The following is an 18844-nucleotide window of genomic DNA, read 5'->3' on the forward strand; positions in this document are numbered from 1 at the left end:
GTCTTTTATTATTAATAAATAATTCGATACAAGTACCAAAAGTATTGGCCTCTAGGGCTTACACCAACAATAAATAACACAAGATTCAACTAAAGTTAGCTATAAAATTACACCATGTGATTAGAAATTTTTTACCCCTTAATTAGTTGAGAAGATCAAGATTGTTTTTGGAGTAATTGAATGACAAAATAATGAGCATTTTCCATTCGTAAGTTCGGACAATGCTTATAACAACTACTTTTTTCTTTGACGGTGCAATGATGGCATTGTTCATATGTAATACTTGTTGTTTATGTCACACCATTTCACTCCTCAAGGTCAACCAATAATATAACACAGAGGAAATTTGTTTACACCTACAAATAAAAAATTTGTTGGCCGAAGTTGACAAACAGTCGGCCTCAAGGCCAATCAAGTTTTCCTTCGATTGAAAGAAGGTTAAGAAAATATAAAAATAGGTAAACGTGATTTATTTGAATATTTTTCAACTCTAGTGAGTCCACGGTGCTTAGAGAGGCATTAGATTCAAGCAAGGCTCGTTGGAACTAGAAAATCTTGACATTTCACGCATGTTTCTTGGTTATAGCGCATGCGTGGATTAGGGATGTAAATGGATATCCATGGAGACGGATAGTATGATATTTGTGTCCGCCACGTTGAATAAATTTGATATATGTATCCTCATCATATTCGTGCGGATATCCGCTAAGCGGATAATCACGGATTTTAAGGTACCCGCAGATATTTACAAATATTCATGGATAACATTATTTTAAATTATTTCTTGAAAAAAAAAACTAACTTGTTTTAAAAAAATGGAAAATATTGTAATTAGCAGTTATGGTAGAAGAGCGGGCGACGAAGAAGTAAGAAAATCACAAGTTTGACGAAGGAAGGGTAGTACTGATTGGTTAGATGGTAAAATTGTTTAAGTGAGGTTTAAAGTATATAAGAAGTTTAAATATGAAATGACCAAATAGAATTCGTATAAAATGTGAAAGGATTTTCTCAAAGTAAAATTAAAATAAAAAAGAAATATGAGAAGACTAATTATTTTCAAAGAAGAAAAGCCAATGTATAATACACTAATGATATTTAAATAATTTTTATAATTTATTAATGGTTAGGCTATTCGTGGACACCGAATCATCAAACTTGTATCTATATTCATTAAAAAACGGGTTTTAAATATCCATGTATTTTATCCGTGAATATTCATTAAACTATACGTTCTATATTATGACGAATTTTATCCACAGATATCCACGGATACGGATTTTCTTATCATTCCTAACGTGGATTAAGAAAATGTGAAATATCGTAAAATAATGGAGAACAAAATCGAACATATGACGTCACATATACTAACAACAAGAAAATCCACAAACTAACAACAGAAACACCCGAATAAGACTAAATTACATCAATTGTACTATTTTTTTTTCAATGGGACTACTATTTGTTTATAAAAATTACCCTAATAAATTTTAAAAAAGCACACTAATAAATTTAAAAAAAGCACACCATCAATCAAACATACTATTGGGAGAAATTCAAAAACTTGTGTGTGTCAGATAAAGTTTTTTTTTTTCAACTTAATCACTAATTGGATATAGATACAAACAGGCCGCTATGTTGGGCTATACTCCTATGGCCTTTATTTATATTGTTAACTCGCAAAACACAAAAACTGCATGATGAGAGAAATGCTTTCACGGTCTATTTTAGATTGGGAAAACAAGAAAAAACAAATCGACCACAGTGGGAGTCGAACCCACGACCTTTTGATCCGAAGTCAAACGCGCTAATCCACTGCGCTATGCGGTCTTTGTTGGTTTATTTATAAATTATAAATATACGATCTCTAAGAATTTGATCATAATGTCGTTTTCTCCATACTATTTTATAGGCAATTTATTTTCCTATGCAAACAGTAAATAAGGAATAAATTAAAAAAGAATCTCTAGGACCATTGCCCGTTAAATAAATTAAGGACAACTCATGGTGAGATAGATTTTTTTTCTCAATCTACTTTTCTATATCTTCAAATTTTTAAAAAACACACTATTGAAATAAAATAATTATTTACAATATGTTTTAATAGATACAAATTCAATATTTTTTTTATCATTTTTGATCATGATGTTAACTATAATGATACTTGTGAAATTAGAGTGAACTTTTTTTATGACGTGACATTTTTAAAATGTTAAAATATTATTAATTTAATTTTTATTTGATGTTATTAATAAATATTAAATTTTAAGTAGTTGGATTAAAGTTTAGAGTTAGATGAGTTTTTTATTTAAAGTAAATCAAAATTTTTTAATAAAATTCGATCTAGTTAGACAAATCCATCTAGTATATTTTATTTTATGTCATTGCTTCAGAAATCTTGATTTTAACTACATTAGCGATGAAAATGATCTAATTGCAATTGAAGCACGTTGCGGTAGTCCTGGCATGTAAAACCGTACAATCTTAACGTCCTTATTGTAGTGTTATATTTGTGAGAGTCTCAAATAATGGTGTGTCATGGGTCTTTGCCTAGAGTAATGTCACTCAGGCAACACCCATGCAGAACATAATGGGCTCGCCTTTGGGACAAATGACATGTACGTACAATTATCTCTCGTTAGTTATATGAGAAGGATTCACAACACAACTCCTGGAGAAATAAGTAGTCAACAATCTCCCCTAATCATGTAATCATGGGGGGGGGGGGGGATTGTTGCTCATAAGGATTTACTAAATCCTAAGTCCAAAAGACCTCTATAAAAACTTCTCCCTTAATAGGAGAAAGGGACATATCTTAACTCATTCAGATTTTAACTCATACATGTCACACCTTACATATTTTTACCCTAAAGCATCATGCTTATAGACAAAGTCTCTCACCTCATGTGAGTAGGTCCTTAAAACCATCGTAAACACCATCATTCTCTCCGTCGTGGGCAAGCCCAAACCATCATAGAACATAATATACATACTAAGGCCTGTGAGTACATCCTCCCTTACAGAGATAACATACACACATGTCCTTTTTGACTAGTACACTTACTTTTACTAGTTTTCTTTTTTTACTCATTTTCTTACTTTTATTAGTTTTCTTGTTTATACTCATTTTCTTATTTTTACCATTTTCCTTGTCTTTACATGTTTCTTCGGTATATTCATATTGGAAAACTACCTCATCAACAAGTTCATTTCTATCATAACCAGTATCTTATTGAGCAAATTTATTTTCAAGTCTAATCACTTCTTTTGAATCATCAAAATGAATGTTCAAACATTTTCCTCACTTTTCTCATTAAATTATATGTTGACATTAACTCTCTCATCGAAGTTTGCATCAACATTAACTTCCTTACCAGCATATTCACTCCCATTGGGTTCAAATTGTTTCAAATAATATTTAAGTCCAAACACATCTTCATATATTTTTAAATTGTATCTCATTCATTAGGTTAAATACCAATTTCTTCCTCCACAAGCTTTTTTGATTAAGTCTTTCTCCTTAGTCCCTTCTTAGGCTCGGTATCCATAATCACTTTATTATTTCATATATTCATAACCTATTCATTGGACCCTATTACATTATTATAAGAAATATACACAGTCGTGCTTTTTTTATTGATATGATACGTAATATATATATATATATATATATATATATATATATATATATATATATATATATATATATATATATATATATATATATATATATATATATATATATATATATATATATATATATATATATATATATATATATATATATATATATATATATATATATATATATATATATATATATATATATATATATATATATCCTAATGATTCTTACACAATAATGAGAAATCCTTTACAATAAATTCTAATAATATTATTTATATATTTACATGGGAAAAAAGAATGGTGGGATAGTGGCATGGGCAAGAAGGATGGATATGATGTTATTGATAGTACGAATTTTTCTTTCGACTTTTCCATTTTTGAAGGAAGTGGGAGGATATGAAAATCTGAAGGACATTCCGTTAAGTTCACAATATTTATGAAAAAGAGTTATTATATTATTTTCTATTATTACACTGAAAATATTTAATTTCACTTTTAAATTATGTTTTAATGGAGCTCAAAATTGAAGAAAAATAGAATGAAGTTGAGATTTATTTTATATTGTAAAAGTACACATAAAATTCATGAAATCATCAAGAAAAAATGTGTAATAAGAGTGTCCTCCTGGACTAAGGACAAGAGATGTCCACATATCATTGTGCATAATATCAAAAGATAATAAAGTACAAAACAAAGAACTAGATTTTATATCCAATTTAATACCAAACAATCAAATGTACATGATCAATAAAGTATAACATATAATTTAATGCGGAAACGAGATAGTCATACATGCATGTACATAATTAAAGAATATACAAAATGATTTTAGGAATACCTAGATCCATTCAAAAAATTCTTGTTGATGGTAAACCTGAATGTTAAGAGATAAACAAGAACACCAGATGACTTATGTGATTCTTCCTTAACTGGTACTTCCAATGTCTTGAATGACTTCATATGAGGAGAAGAGGTAAGCTGCTTGTGTACGGTATATTGGGGACCATAGCCTATTTATAGAGTAATGGGAAATTAAGGTTTCCACTATTCTGAAATAGATCATTTTGACATCCACTCATATTTGAGTCCATACCCAATTAATTAATTAATTTCTAAATGAAATCTAATTAGCCTTTTAACTTTATTTGTCACTTAATTGTTCAAGGCACTTAATCAGATAAAATATCTAATATAATTAGAATATATATTCATGAATAATAGTTAGTGAAATATTGAAATAATATTAAAGAAATATTCCAACAATCTCTCATTTGGGCGATAGATCTCAATAATTATATCATAGTTCTTTAGGTGCGCATCCGAATGATATTTATCCTTAGATTTCAATTTTATAATCTAGTCTACCTCATACATCAAAAATGGGATCACCGTGGATGTCCTTATTGACATATAACGTGACGGAACCACGATGACCTCCACATCAATGTACTCGATGATATAGATTGATATGGGTGAGTGTCATGAAAATTTCATGCAATGTGATATCTAAATCATACATATTTCCACTTGGTCCTACTGAAGTCTTTAGTGAGATCAAATTGAAGTTCCTTAGGTGAAATTCAAAATTAAAATATTCGCCGATAACAAAAAAAAACTTAACATTGTTATAACAATAGTACCCCATGAATTTTTATTTCTGCAGAAAATCAAACATAACATAAATTTTGTACAAAAATAAAACCAAAGTACAGAACATGGAAAAAAATAAGGGAAAGACTCCCACTAATTCAAGGCAGACTCAAAACCAATCGCAACATGCTCATGAAAAGCCTTAGGTGTCAAACCTTTAGTTAGTGGACCGGCTAGATATTTGCTCAAATAGAAATTCCCAATCCAAAAGATAAACAAAGTGATAATTGTGTGATATAATAAGAAAACAAGAGAATATAAGAATAAAACAAGACAAAACTAATATTCATCACAAATATATCTAAACTAGGTGTGACTCTCTCCCCATCAGAGTCTCTAGTTTTCGTGGCGCGAAAAAAATACCACAAGCGCTCGCATGGTCGAAATACAACAGATTTGCCACCAAAGTTTATTTATTCCAAAAGGAAAGGGAAAATATCGATAAAACTCTTAAATAAAAATGAAATTTCTGTTTCAACCAAATTCGGGTTCGGAAGTCGGCTATACAAGGGGAAGGTGTTAGCACCCCTCACATCCATTGTACTCAACGAGAATCGCTTATTCAGCTTTGTGAGTAAAATGTTAGCTTTTGTTTCTTTCTTTTGATTATTAAAAGTTTGAAAAGAGAAAAGGACTAAAAATAAGTTTTTTTATTACGGTGTCTGACGAGACATTGAATCTCGCTCCTACACATCCCCTGATGCGATAGGGGGCTCAAAGTTTCATAATTTTGGGTAGCAAATGTTTTTTTTGTTGGTCGATTTTAGAAAAAGGCACTTAGTCACATTCGAGCGTAAAATATTACTTGCTACCCAAAACATTGAGAAGTGAACATTGGCATCGCGTCAAAATGGACAACATAATCTAGAATCTCACAGATTTATGTTCTCATCGCATTCGAGCAGAAAATGTTCTTACTTCTCGTGCATGGTAGGAACAAAGATTTATTTGCATCGTCTTGGAATAGACAAAGCATCTTTCATTTGTATAAAGATTTTGACATCGTGCTAAGGTGGAAAATGAGTTTGATTGGTTGAGATTGTTTTTAGGTGGATGACGAATACCCGAGCATTGAAGCGTACACCAACCATTCGCTTATTCAAGGAGCAGAAAAGTGTACAACCCCCATTCCTTTTTCGTCCAAGTCTGGAATTTTGAAAATTATTGGCGGAAGACGAATATTCGAGCATTGAAGCGTATACCAACCATTCGCTTATTTGAGGAGCGAGAAGGTGTGCACCCCCATTCCCTTTTCAACTGATTTTATTGAGAAAAATATTTTAAAACACTTAAGTTAGAAAATAAACTTGATGTTGATCAAGTGTTTTATTCAGAAGACGAATGTTCGAGCAATATGGCATATGCCAACTACTCACTTATTCGAGGAGCAGTAGGATGTGCATCCCCTATTCTCGTTTTCAACCGGTTTTATTGGGGAAAAAATTTAACGTAAATTGTGAAAATAGTCGATTTAATCATGAAAATAAGCTTGATGAAGGGTAACACAATTTTTTTTGAAAAATAATGAATGCACGAAAAAAGTTAACGTGCCCAAAGGTAAAACGTGATTACGTCGTGAGTTCTAATGTGAGGGCATGAGTTCTAATGCAAGGGCGTGAATTCTAACGTAGGGGGGATAATTGAAAGACATACACAATAATCACAATCAGCACGCATTCATCTCAATCAAATTGAAATATCATACATCACATAACACACATATATCAAGTGAACGCACGAATTTGGATAACGCGCACAACGAAACGGAAAGAAAATCAAAACGCATACAACAATCATAACCAACACGCATTAATCATAAACGAATCAAAAATTATACAACATGCAACACATATATTTGAGTTAACACACACGATGATGTAAAGAATCACAATGTATCGTGCAAAACATAACACCGAACGAGACCAAACATCATGCATACATATCACATATTACATCATTACATCAAATAAAAAAAATCAACGGAGTCACAACATACAAATCATCTCGAATGGGCGGAACATTCAGATCTGATTACAACACAACAATAACACAACCGAGCAGAATGTCGCATCCGCGAAAAAACAACCGGCGGGCTGGAATAAAAACACAACACAGAGCCGCCACTGCGCGTTATTTATCCCAAGATAGGGAAAGGAAACGCTCAGAGAAACCTGGAAAGGAAATGGTCTTGCGACCAAAGAGAACGGGTAAGGGAGTCGGTTACGCAAGGGGAAGGTATTAGCACCCCTCACGTCCGTCGTACTCGACGGGATCCATGTTCTAAGAAAAGAAAAGGTTGCTAAACACCACACACACACGTACCGAAGACAACACAGGTGGGGTTAAGAGGAAGGGAGCTCGATAGGACGTCGCATCCTATGCCTACGTATCTCGTCTGGAACGAGAATCAGAGTTGCCGTAGTTCGGCTCACGCACGCCAAACAACACACGCACCCACAGGCAAACCTGGAGCCTGAATGCCAATCACTGGGCTTACATCAGCATCCGAACCAAAATGCGCACAAAACGGCAAACGTGGAGCCCGACCGCCAATCACTGGACTTACGTCGGCATCCGAACCAAAACACACACCAGAAGGCAAACGTGGAGCCCGACCGCCAATCACTGGACTTACGTCGGCATCCGAACCAAAACACACGCAAGAAGATAACAAGCAAACACACGCAAAAAGGAAAAAAGTGCCCGGAGAGGTCTCGCACGACCTCCTGCCTACATACCTCGTCTGGAACAAGGATCAGGGCGATGTAGTTCCCCCTCAAGGGAAAGAAAAACTAGCCAGAAACCAAGGGAAGACACACTACCAGGGAGCTGGACTCGAGCCTAGTGTTGTCATGCATCATTACCCTATGTTCAGGTTTCTACCTACTTGCACAACTGCAAGCTAATCCTATCCAGGAAGAAAGCAAGCATACAAGCATACAGATCAAAACAAGCATTTCAAACAAATATTCACATAGCACACACTATAACCAGTCAAGTGAGGCTCACACAATGGGTTTGACTGCCGAAGCAAGTCATCTGTACATGGGTAGTATTCGCTCTTAACCTTGCCATTGCGGGGCTAAGGTGAAGCAGATGAGAGGTGAGTGAAGATTAGACTTCACAGCTCTTATCCCTGACCAGGGAGAGCTTCAGACAAAGGAGCGTGGGTCCAGAATGGAGGGACCCTTCTACGCTCAAAGACTCCGACTCGATTGTGCAACAGCACAAGATCTTGGGTTTGTGTCCCAATGCATCAACACACAGCCGTGTGAGCAGAGGGACGACTCACAGAATAGTGGGGGATAGATTGCATATCCCTTTGATCCACCAATTGCCTCATAGAGGTCTTTACCTGCTTGGCACAAATGTAAACAATCACAAACATCGCCTCTTAAGGAGGACTTCAGACAGTTGCCTGGCCAAGTAACAGGCCAGGTCTTCCAGACTACATGAAGAATAGAAGTCCTACCTCAAGTGGTTTAAAAACCAAGCAGCAGCAAGCAAGTTCTTAAAGAACTGTAAGCGACTAAATGTACCTGAAATCAATCAAGTATCATCAGTACTCAGACAGACAAACAGTAAACAACAAATGTTAATCTATACAGACAACACAAGTTAATGCACACAAGTGCAAGCTATAAGCTCAAGCTCAAGCTTCACAACCTACAAAACAAAGTCATGTTAGTGGACAACATCAAACAAATTCAATTTTCAATTTCCATTTCTCTCCTTAAGCCTTTTGCACTTTTAACCTGAAAAGTCAAACCAAATGTGAGAAACTAGACCACTAGGCCAAGCCTAGGGTCCAAAAGGGAGAAAAAATCTAAACAGCAAGTAAAACCAATCCAAAATCAACTTAAAACAATTCAAAAGCAAATGCAATTGGTCCCATGCTCATACCATTCACCATATTCATTTCATGCACAATTTGGTACAAACTAGATCAAATACAACACCAAAAGTCCAAACAGAATGACTTCAATCAAAAGCATACCAAAACAATTCCAAAAATCCTCAAATAATTCACACCTAAACAGGACATATTCAAGGTATAGCATGTCAATTTTCAGCTCAATTGGACAAAAGAAAGTAGGTCAATGAAAATCAAGAAATCCAGACACAATTATCCAAGCCAATTCATAGCACCAACACATGCATTCACTTCAAAAATTCACAAAACAGTGACAACATATTAGAAATGAATGGGACCAAAACTATGATGTCCTATAATGTGTCTACAATCAGCATACCAAATTTCATCTTCATCCAAAACCATATGAGAATTTCACAAACAGTATACAAACATGTGTCACACAAGCTTGTAAAATGAGCATACAGTGAAGAAAATTATCAATCAAATGGAAAATGCCATAGAAAATTCCAGCAAAAATCACATGTTATCTTAACACATCAATGATCATTCATGCAAAATTTCAATCCAATCCAACAATCATAGGTCATGCAAATAAATTCATGAAGTTGACCTAGCTAGGTGTGACACAAATTGTCACACCTAGATTCAAAAAATCATATCTCAATCATCAGGTATCCAAAAATCACAAACTTTATATGGAAATCACCATCAACATGTCCAGAATGAGCACAAAAAATTTCAATCATTTCTTTAAATGTATGAGCATTTCATGATGAAAATGGCAAAACATGCAAAAAATGTACACAAGTCAAAGATCCATAGGCCAGGTCAACATTTTTCCATGCACAACTTATGTAACCATGCCTATAAAAAACTAGAGAGGATTTGGGATTTATCAAAAAAAACCTCACTATTTTTGGATTAGTAAATATTTTTTTATGATTTTTCTAAGTTTTGTTAATTTTTGAAATAATTATTTAAGTGTTATTTGAATTAAAATGGATTTTATTAAGTCCAGTGGCAGAACCGTAATTATCATCATCCAAGCCAAAACGACAGCGCAGCACATTAATGTGCTGTCACGCGCTGATTGGCCAAAAGCGGAGGGAAACAACAATTCAAAACTGGCCTGGCACTGTAGCGAATCAAACACAAAAAATTCCAGAACTCTTCTTCTTCACCGCGCTCATACATGTTCATCACCTTCCAATTCGGTTTCAATCATTCCTCAACCAAAATGCACAAACGGATATCCATTGGAAAGGTCTGAGCGTGAGGATCTCAAATATGTAACCTAAATTTCCTAATTCTCACTACATAATCCGGATCGAGCATTTAAAGAAACAACATCAAAACTAAAAATCACGATTACTTCTTCAGCAGTTCACCAAATCAAAAACTGAACCTAGCATGTTGATCTACGTTGGATGAACTACAATAAGCATATCACAATCGAAGTAATTAGTGAGATCGAGTTTTGGTACCTTGGATGAAGACAGTGATGATTCGCGATGATTCACAATGTAATTCTCTAAAACAGGTGAAGAAGAAGCTTCAGGAAGGAGAATGCAACAGCTAGCTTGATCCAATGTTGCTCCTAGTGCAAGAAATTTCCATTTGCCATTGTTGAGTCAAAGAGGAACAGTGGAGATTCATGAGGATTTTGATGATGCTTTCCCAAAACAGTTGAAGAAGGAGATGATTGGAGGAGGAAGCAAAAGGAATTTCACGAATTGATGAAGAATTGAAGGAGTTTGGATGAATTTTGCTCTTGAATGTTCTTGGTGAATCTTGAGAATTGGAGGGAAAAGTAGTTAGAAATTTTGTGCAATTGTCATTCTGATCCAAAGTTAGTTATGATTAATGTTATATACTCTTGCTTAATCCACTCTTAATCTCCAATTAACAAAAAAATGAATTAATTAGCTTAATGTGAAATTACTAAGCAAGGGTAAATATGTCTTTTCACTTAAGGCCCTGTGACAGCTGTATGACAGCTCACGCACTCTCCAAATGCCATTTGTGATGAGTTGGCATTGGTCCCACATCCATTGGCCTTGCAATTTTCATTTTCACTATGCTATGCCACTTTGTGCAATTTCAAATGCAATTCAAAAATGACTTGGTCAAATATTACACCTTGGAAGTTTATGACAGTTGAAACAATTTCTATTTTGCATTTGTGAGGTGTTGCAAAAATCCCCATGCCAAAATTCCCATTATTTCTCAAGTTGGACCATTTTGCCCTTGGATTTTTAACTGTACACTTGAAAATTGACTTTTTGCATTGACCATTTTTGATGAATTCCAATTATGCACCATGAAAGTACATGTCAAATGGAGTTTGCACATAAAAAGATCACTCAATTTGGACACTCCATGTGGAAGTTATGCCACTTTGATTATGGGTCATTTTTGAAATTGAATGGACCATAACTTGCCAACCATACATGGGAATTTCAAGTTCTTGGACTTTTTGGAAAGGTGAGACCAAGATCTACAACTTTCATGTTGAACAAATTTCCATTTGAAGCTTCCTTGGACATGTAATTTTGAGGTCAAAAACTTTCCATTTTTGGAAACTTCCATTACAAGTCACTTTCTATTTTTGGCAATTTTTGTTCTGACTTTATTTTCTCCATTCTTGAGCTTTGACATGTCAAGTAACACTTGTTTCAACATGAATGAAGTGTATCCAACTCATTTCCACCTCCAAATCCATAAAATCATGCACAGTTGACCTCAGTGGACTTTTTCAACTGATAGATGAATCTGGCAATGCACTGATCAATCTGAGCCCCAATTCTCTGATGAAATGGCCCAAGGGTGAAACCCTAGCCTCAATATGCACAATACAATCACATGATGATCCTCATCTCCATCATAGACCCCATCTCCTAGCCATGCCCTGATTGGCCCAATGCAACTGATTAGGGTTGACCAGTGGTCAAAACCCTAATCTCAAGGAATATGCTTCAACACTTGAATCCTCTGATGATAAACCATGATGATGATGTATCCTTTCAAACAAGATGAAGACCAATCTCCTTGAGAATCACAAAACCCTAATTTGGACCTCCACATCCTCAGATGATTAATGACCAGTCCAATGAAACCCTAGCTTGCACACGACCTCTCCATCTTCTTGATCAAGACTTGTGAGGATGACTTGCACAATGTAACCACATGATATGCAATATGCAATGCCTAATGACCTAAAAATGATATGTAATATGTTATGCTAGTCCCAAGAGAGGAGGGCAAATTTTGAGGTGTTACACAGAACACACACAAATAAAATATATTTACAACATTAATGATAACAAAAACTTGAAAAGAAAATACATATCACAAAATATCATTAATCAGAAAGCAAAAAAAAAAAACAACTAAAAGTCTGGAGACTAACATTAATGGAAGATTTACTATGACGAGGTAAACATTGTGAGTTGCTTGAAGGTATGAACCAACGGTTGCTGGTGGTTGATGATGTTGACTACTGAGTTGTTGAAGGTGTTTAAATTGATGCATAGTGGATGGATTTGTAGGAAACAACAGTGTCATAGCTGAATGGAGAAGGATTAGATGGTTGTTGCAGGCGAAGATTTCGTTGAAGGTGGTGTGTTTGGATGATGTTTGGTTGTTTGATGAGGGTGGAAGGAATTTGGAGGTGGAGAAAAAGAGGTTGAGAACTTTCCCCCATCTTTTCTTTCTGCAACTCGTGAAAGAGGAAGAAGATAAAACTTTTTTGTTATTTGTTAAGCTTTTTTTTGCTGATTTGAATTTTTGAGAGAGAATGAAGATCAACTGTTGTTCTCATCCTTCATTGGCCATACTGTTTAACATATATACTACCACATTAGGGTTCTACATTAATTTAACGCCATATTGCCATTAGGCCTAAGTGTGTGACTAATTGGGTCTTATTGAATCATAATATTTTTCTAACAAAAACAAGTAAAATCAACCTAATTATTTTACTTTTATTCTTATTTTTTATAATTATTTTGATTAAAAATGAAATTAAAAGGAATTAAGTCGAGGCAAACCAAACGCACAAACATGCGAAAAAACAAATGAATGCACTAAAATAATCTACGAGCAATAAAGTTCAGTAAAATAGACAGTCGCAAATCAATTTTTGCAGTTAAAAATACCCAGGTGAAAATGCTCCAACTGATCAAAATGCAAATGCACGGATGCGAAAAAATTAAATGAGTAAATCGAGTTAACCTACACGTACTTTAGTTCATTAAAACAAACAGTTGTAGGCACAAACCTGAAAACATTGTTCACTAATTTTATGCGTGTTTAAGAAATTGATTCAATCGGTTTGTTTGTAAAACATAAATTTTATTCTTAGTGTAATACAACTGGTTGCCTGAAGGTTTAAAAATGTTCAGAAAAAATTGGGGTATGCCAGTATCCAGCATCTTGAAATCTTCTCAACAATCTGAATGCCCATTCATGTTTAGGATCTCCTATGTAGGCTGGATTTAATAACTTGCACATGCAAAAGCTAAATACATGTCGTGTCACTAGAGTATAGAAAATGTCAGAAGCTCGAATGCTCGTTTAACAAAAAGAAATAGTGTTTTATGCAAAATATTAGGGTGTGACAGTATCCAACAGCTTGAAAGCTTCTCAACAATCTGAATGTCCATTCATGTTTAGGATCTCCTATGTAGGCTGGATTTAACAACTTGCGCATGCAAAAGCTAAGCACATGTCATGTCACTAGAGTACAGAAAATGGCAGAAGCTCGAATGCTCGTTTAACAAAAAGAAATAGTGTTTTACGCAAAATACAAATGTTATTTTTGACACGCTCCCCGATAACATCACCAAAAACTTGTTGCTTGAAAATGTATGATGTCACATGCAAGTATACATATATGTTTAAAGTAGCAAGTGATAGATTATTATGGATGTCAAACTAACAAGGAATGGAAAATTATTTAGATTGATTTGTAAAACCTTATTTTGTAAAATGAGCATGAGCGAGAATAAAAATATTTGATGATTGTCACAGGTTCAGTTTTGGAGTAAACAATGGCTAAAACAATTAATAAGAGTGGAATGAAGTCAATAATGGAGATTATGATGAGCAACGATCCATTAATATAAAATTGTCTCTTATGTGTATATGATGTGTTATGTCGTGCCAAAAGAGGTCAGAAAGCAATCTTGTAGTGTATCTCTACAGTATCAGATACATATATAATAAAGTAAGGGGACAAATCTCTAAGGCTCACTTGTAACTTTAATGCATATCAAGTTTTGATTTGAATGTCCTATATGATTATAAATCTTTATATCAAAGGTATATAGTCTAGTGAATATCTCTATCATACTATTGTCAATCACTTTTATCATGAAATCCACTTGTTGTTGGATCTCTCACAACAACAAGCTTGTATCTTTTCCTAAGTTGATAACTCAAAGAAGCAGATTTATGGCATTTTAACACATGATAAAATAAAGCAGTAACAACATATCATTTAAAATAAACCACTATTTCAGATTAACTTCATATTTATCAACATAATAGGTTTTAGCTCATGATGAGCTTAACACATATATCTATATTGGATCCTAAGCTAAACATTCTTAAACACATAATGAAAAATAAATGAAAACCTAAGAGTAACTTCTTCGTCTTCTTGCAATCTTTAATCAGCAAGAGACGACCTATGTGTAAGACCCCAATTTTGACCCTAAGATCCCTCATGTCATCTCATCATATGCATTGGCTTTGGGATCACACCTTGGCATCCTCCTTACCCCTCATTCATTGGGGTTGCATTGGGAGAGATCACCAAGCACTTTTGATTGTATCATACTTTATTTTTCATTATTTACTAACCAAAATTCCAAAAATATGTCTATGTATAGTTTTGTTTCTTTTGTAGGTAGTGTGTGCATCCACCAATGCCTCATCAAGCTCACAATTAGGGTTTGAGACTCTCAGTGCAAGGAGATCAATCAAAAAATGGTTCAAATTGGTTATATACATCATATATGGTTCCCGTGATCTTCATTTATCATTTTGATCAAGAAATCATCAAGAGTTTGAAGCTTGTTTGCCTTGGAAGCCCTAATTCATTTGGGTATCTTGTGTGACTTCCTCAACAAGTTTCTTCAGCAATTGATCAAATAGTGCAAGGGATACTTCATATTACATCATCTTATACATATATGATTATCCATGAGTCCAAAAGATCAAGAAAACTTCAAGTTTGCAAGATGGCTCAAGTTTGTTGACCAGAGAAAGTCAACTGGTCAAAACTGGGGTTCCCTAGACCCTATCTCCTACAATTTTTGTCATATGAAAATTATTCCAAGAGCAACGTTATTCCTGATGCCATTACAAACAAGTTTCATGTTGAGGTCAAGAGCTATTTTTTCTTGGAAAGTCATTTTTTATGGTGAAAGATTATAGGTCATTTTGTCTATGCCCTAGTTAGGAGGTCAACTTCCAAGGACCATAACTTGCTAAATATTTATGATATGAAATCCATATAAGTTTCATGATCAATTTCAAGATTTTCTATCCAACTTTGATTCTTATATAAACTTCAAATTTAACTTGAAAAGGCATGTGCCAAGAGGAAACATTATAGGTCATTTTGGGTCATTACCATTGAACAAGCAATTTTCTTCAACTTCTAAAATGCATAACTCCTCCATGCCAAATCCAAATAAGGTCAAATTTATGATAAAATTTAAGAGGATTGAAATCTATACAACTTTGATGAAGGAACTTGTTCCATTTGAAGCTTATAGCAATAGTGATTCAAGGTGGAAGAAGTGAACATTTGACTTGGGACTTAGAATTTTTTTAATTATGTTTGATTTCCCAAACTTCCACCTCAAAATTCATCATGATACAAGCTTCAAATGGAAAAGTGTTAAAACTGAAAGTTGTTCCCCTCGATCTCACCTTTCCAAAAATTCTAAAATCACTTCATTTGGATAAGGTTTAAATGACTTGCGCATGGTTACTCTTCATGGTTCCATTTGGATGAATCTCATGACCACTTCTCAATTTTAAATGCATGGCTTCATGTTACACTTTCAGCATCACTCATGATCATATTTGGACCTTTTGACATCATTTCATGGGCATATCACACGCCCATGCAAGCATGCACATGAGAATTGCTATTTTTGGCATTTTAATAGAAGTGTGTAGAAATCAATTGCCAAGCCTATAAATACATTGCCTCATGCTCAGAATTAAAGACCTTGCCCAAGCTTTACTCCTACAACCTTCCCATCACCATTAGAGAATAAAATTGAAGGTTTTCAATTGAAAATCGAGTTTCACTTCTGTTTTGAAGTTGAGACTCCAAGAATCCAAGCCATTTGAGCTCTCAATTCACCTCCTGCAATCAAGTGGAAGCAAGCCCAAGCAAATTGAGATCCAGATCGAGCTTCATCACTGCAAACATAAGGTGAAATTTGCCAAACTTTCTCTCTTCGATTCTCTCTGAATTCTTCATCATTCTCTTTGATTTTTGGTTAGCTGAAGTCCTATCAATGTAGGCAACAAGATTGAGTTACTTTGAGGTCAAATCGAAGCAACTCAGGTCATGAACCTCAAATTTCAAATCCATGTATCTTTCAATATACTTGGAATTGGAAGAAATGGAGGTCAAATTCGTGCTCCTGAGCATTTTTCCTTCAAAAACACGTACTCACTTTTCATTTTTCATTTGGTTGAGGGTGGACCAGTCCGGTGAGATCCACCGGAGAAAATGACCGGAGCTACTAGGGCTCCGGGTGTGTGTTAGCATGACCTGAACCATCTGATCTCACATCCACGTTTTAATCCCGACCCTTGTTTTGTTTGACTCATATTACTACGCGTTTGACTCAGGTGTTTGGTGCACTCTAGCGCGTGGTCATCATATATGCCACCTCAATTAATGAGGGAGATCTGGTGACCCTTGTTTTTTTTTTGTTTTTTTGTTTTATTTTTTGATTTAATCCCTTTATTTTGTTTAATTCATATTAATTTTATTTTTAATCCAAAAAATATGGGACTTTCACCAAAAATCTTTAAATGTTTTTCTCTTCCATATTCTGAATTAAAACTATTTTTTGGACTAATTTTGGTATTTTTCATAAATTAAATGTTTTTGTGCATATTTTTAATTGTTTAAAAATACTTATGACTTTTTAAAAATTGTGAAATTTTTTGTCTAAGGTCCTTTGACCTTGTTTGACCTAGGATAAATCCCTTGGCCATTTATTTGGTATTTTGAAGGGATTTTAGGTTTTGACCATGTTAAAATGCATTCTAATCCATTTTTAAATTGATTTTTAATTGATTAAATGTATAAAAATGTTGTTGAACCGTTTTTGTGGTCTTGTGTTGTTGGACTTTCTGTTTGGGCCTTGGTCAAGGTCGATTTGACTTTTGTTGGATCAAAACCATTGGATTTAGGGGATTGATGAAATGTACATTTCATCTTCCAAAATGAATGGATGGTTTTGATTTGATGAAATTCCTCCCATGATCAATTTGTGTTTCTATCTCCCCCTCCGCCTTCATCTTCATCCCTATTCTTTCTCATTCTGTCATTTGACCAATGAAATCTCTAATGTCTAAAGGCTAATTAATTCATCAATGACCTTGTGTCAGATGAATCAATACAAGTATGACTGAGATAGGTCCCTCCCTTTTGACTTTTCTTTTAGTGTGTGGTATATTTTAGGAGTTTGGTTCTTCATACCAAATCTCTAACATGCATTAACACCTAAATTTTTATTGCCCGACCTCAGATAGTTGTGACTTCTACATAAGTCCAATTACGACTGCTTAACATAGAGCTATATTTGACCCTTAAAGAATATCATTCTAGTAAGTGAGATTGTAAGTCTTCCATTCTTCATGACGTTGTGTGGAGACTTGACTTTTTTTCCTTTCATGGGAGCTAGTGGCATACTTGTTGAATTATCCAAGTTGGAGCCTTTCTCATGGAAGATGTCTTGGTTTAAGGATTCATACTTGTGAATGAATGGTTGAGTATTCTCCGAAGAATGACTTAATCAATTAAAAATCACCTCTAACACCACTAACCATTGACTAATATTTGACTAACTCTTGTTAATATTGCTTTACTTTCAAGTCATTTACTATTATGCAATTTAAATTTCAGTCCTTTATTATTCATTGCCATTTACATTTCATATAACTTGTTTATGTTTATGTCCTTTTCACTTTGCTCATTTGAGCCATATCTTGTGATTGTATATATTGTTTATGTGTTTTTATTTTGTTTGTGGTCTTAGGATCTTAAAATACCTAATAACAACAAAAACCCTAAAAAACATCTGGTGGACTGTTGAACTTGATATGAACTTTTGGACTTAGGATTAGGCAACATTCCATGTGCTAAAAGGAATTGTCCAATGCCAATATCTTGAGACTGAGCTACTTTGAACTATGTCTTCATCTAATACAAGACTGGAGGATTTATTTGGTTCATCTGCTACTCTGTCTCTGTGCTTAATTGTTATTTTGATCTTGTGTATGATGTTTTGTTCTAAGTTGAACAAGGAATATTTTATCTGATACCTGGGAAGACATTGAAGATTGTTAGCTATTTAAGTGCTTGCTTGGATGTGGCCATCTTTATTTGATGCTTTGATCTTCATGATATCTGGATATTGCTCATTGCTTATT

The 18844-nt window shown here is 34.2% G+C and overlaps 1 non-coding gene across 1 annotated transcript; it reads right to left on the bottom strand.

The window, feature by feature from the left end:
* Positions 1-1753: 1753 nt before the first annotated feature.
* On the bottom strand, positions 1754-1827 carry TRNAR-UCG (transfer RNA arginine (anticodon UCG)). The gene has a single exon. It is a non-coding gene; the product is annotated as a tRNA-Arg (tRNA).
* Between the last annotated feature and the right edge of the window lie 17017 nt (positions 1828-18844).

This window comes from Lathyrus oleraceus, chromosome 3 (assembly GCF_024323335.1).
Source record: "Lathyrus oleraceus cultivar Zhongwan6 chromosome 3, CAAS_Psat_ZW6_1.0, whole genome shotgun sequence".
Lineage (NCBI taxonomy): Eukaryota > Viridiplantae > Streptophyta > Magnoliopsida > Fabales > Fabaceae > Lathyrus > Lathyrus oleraceus.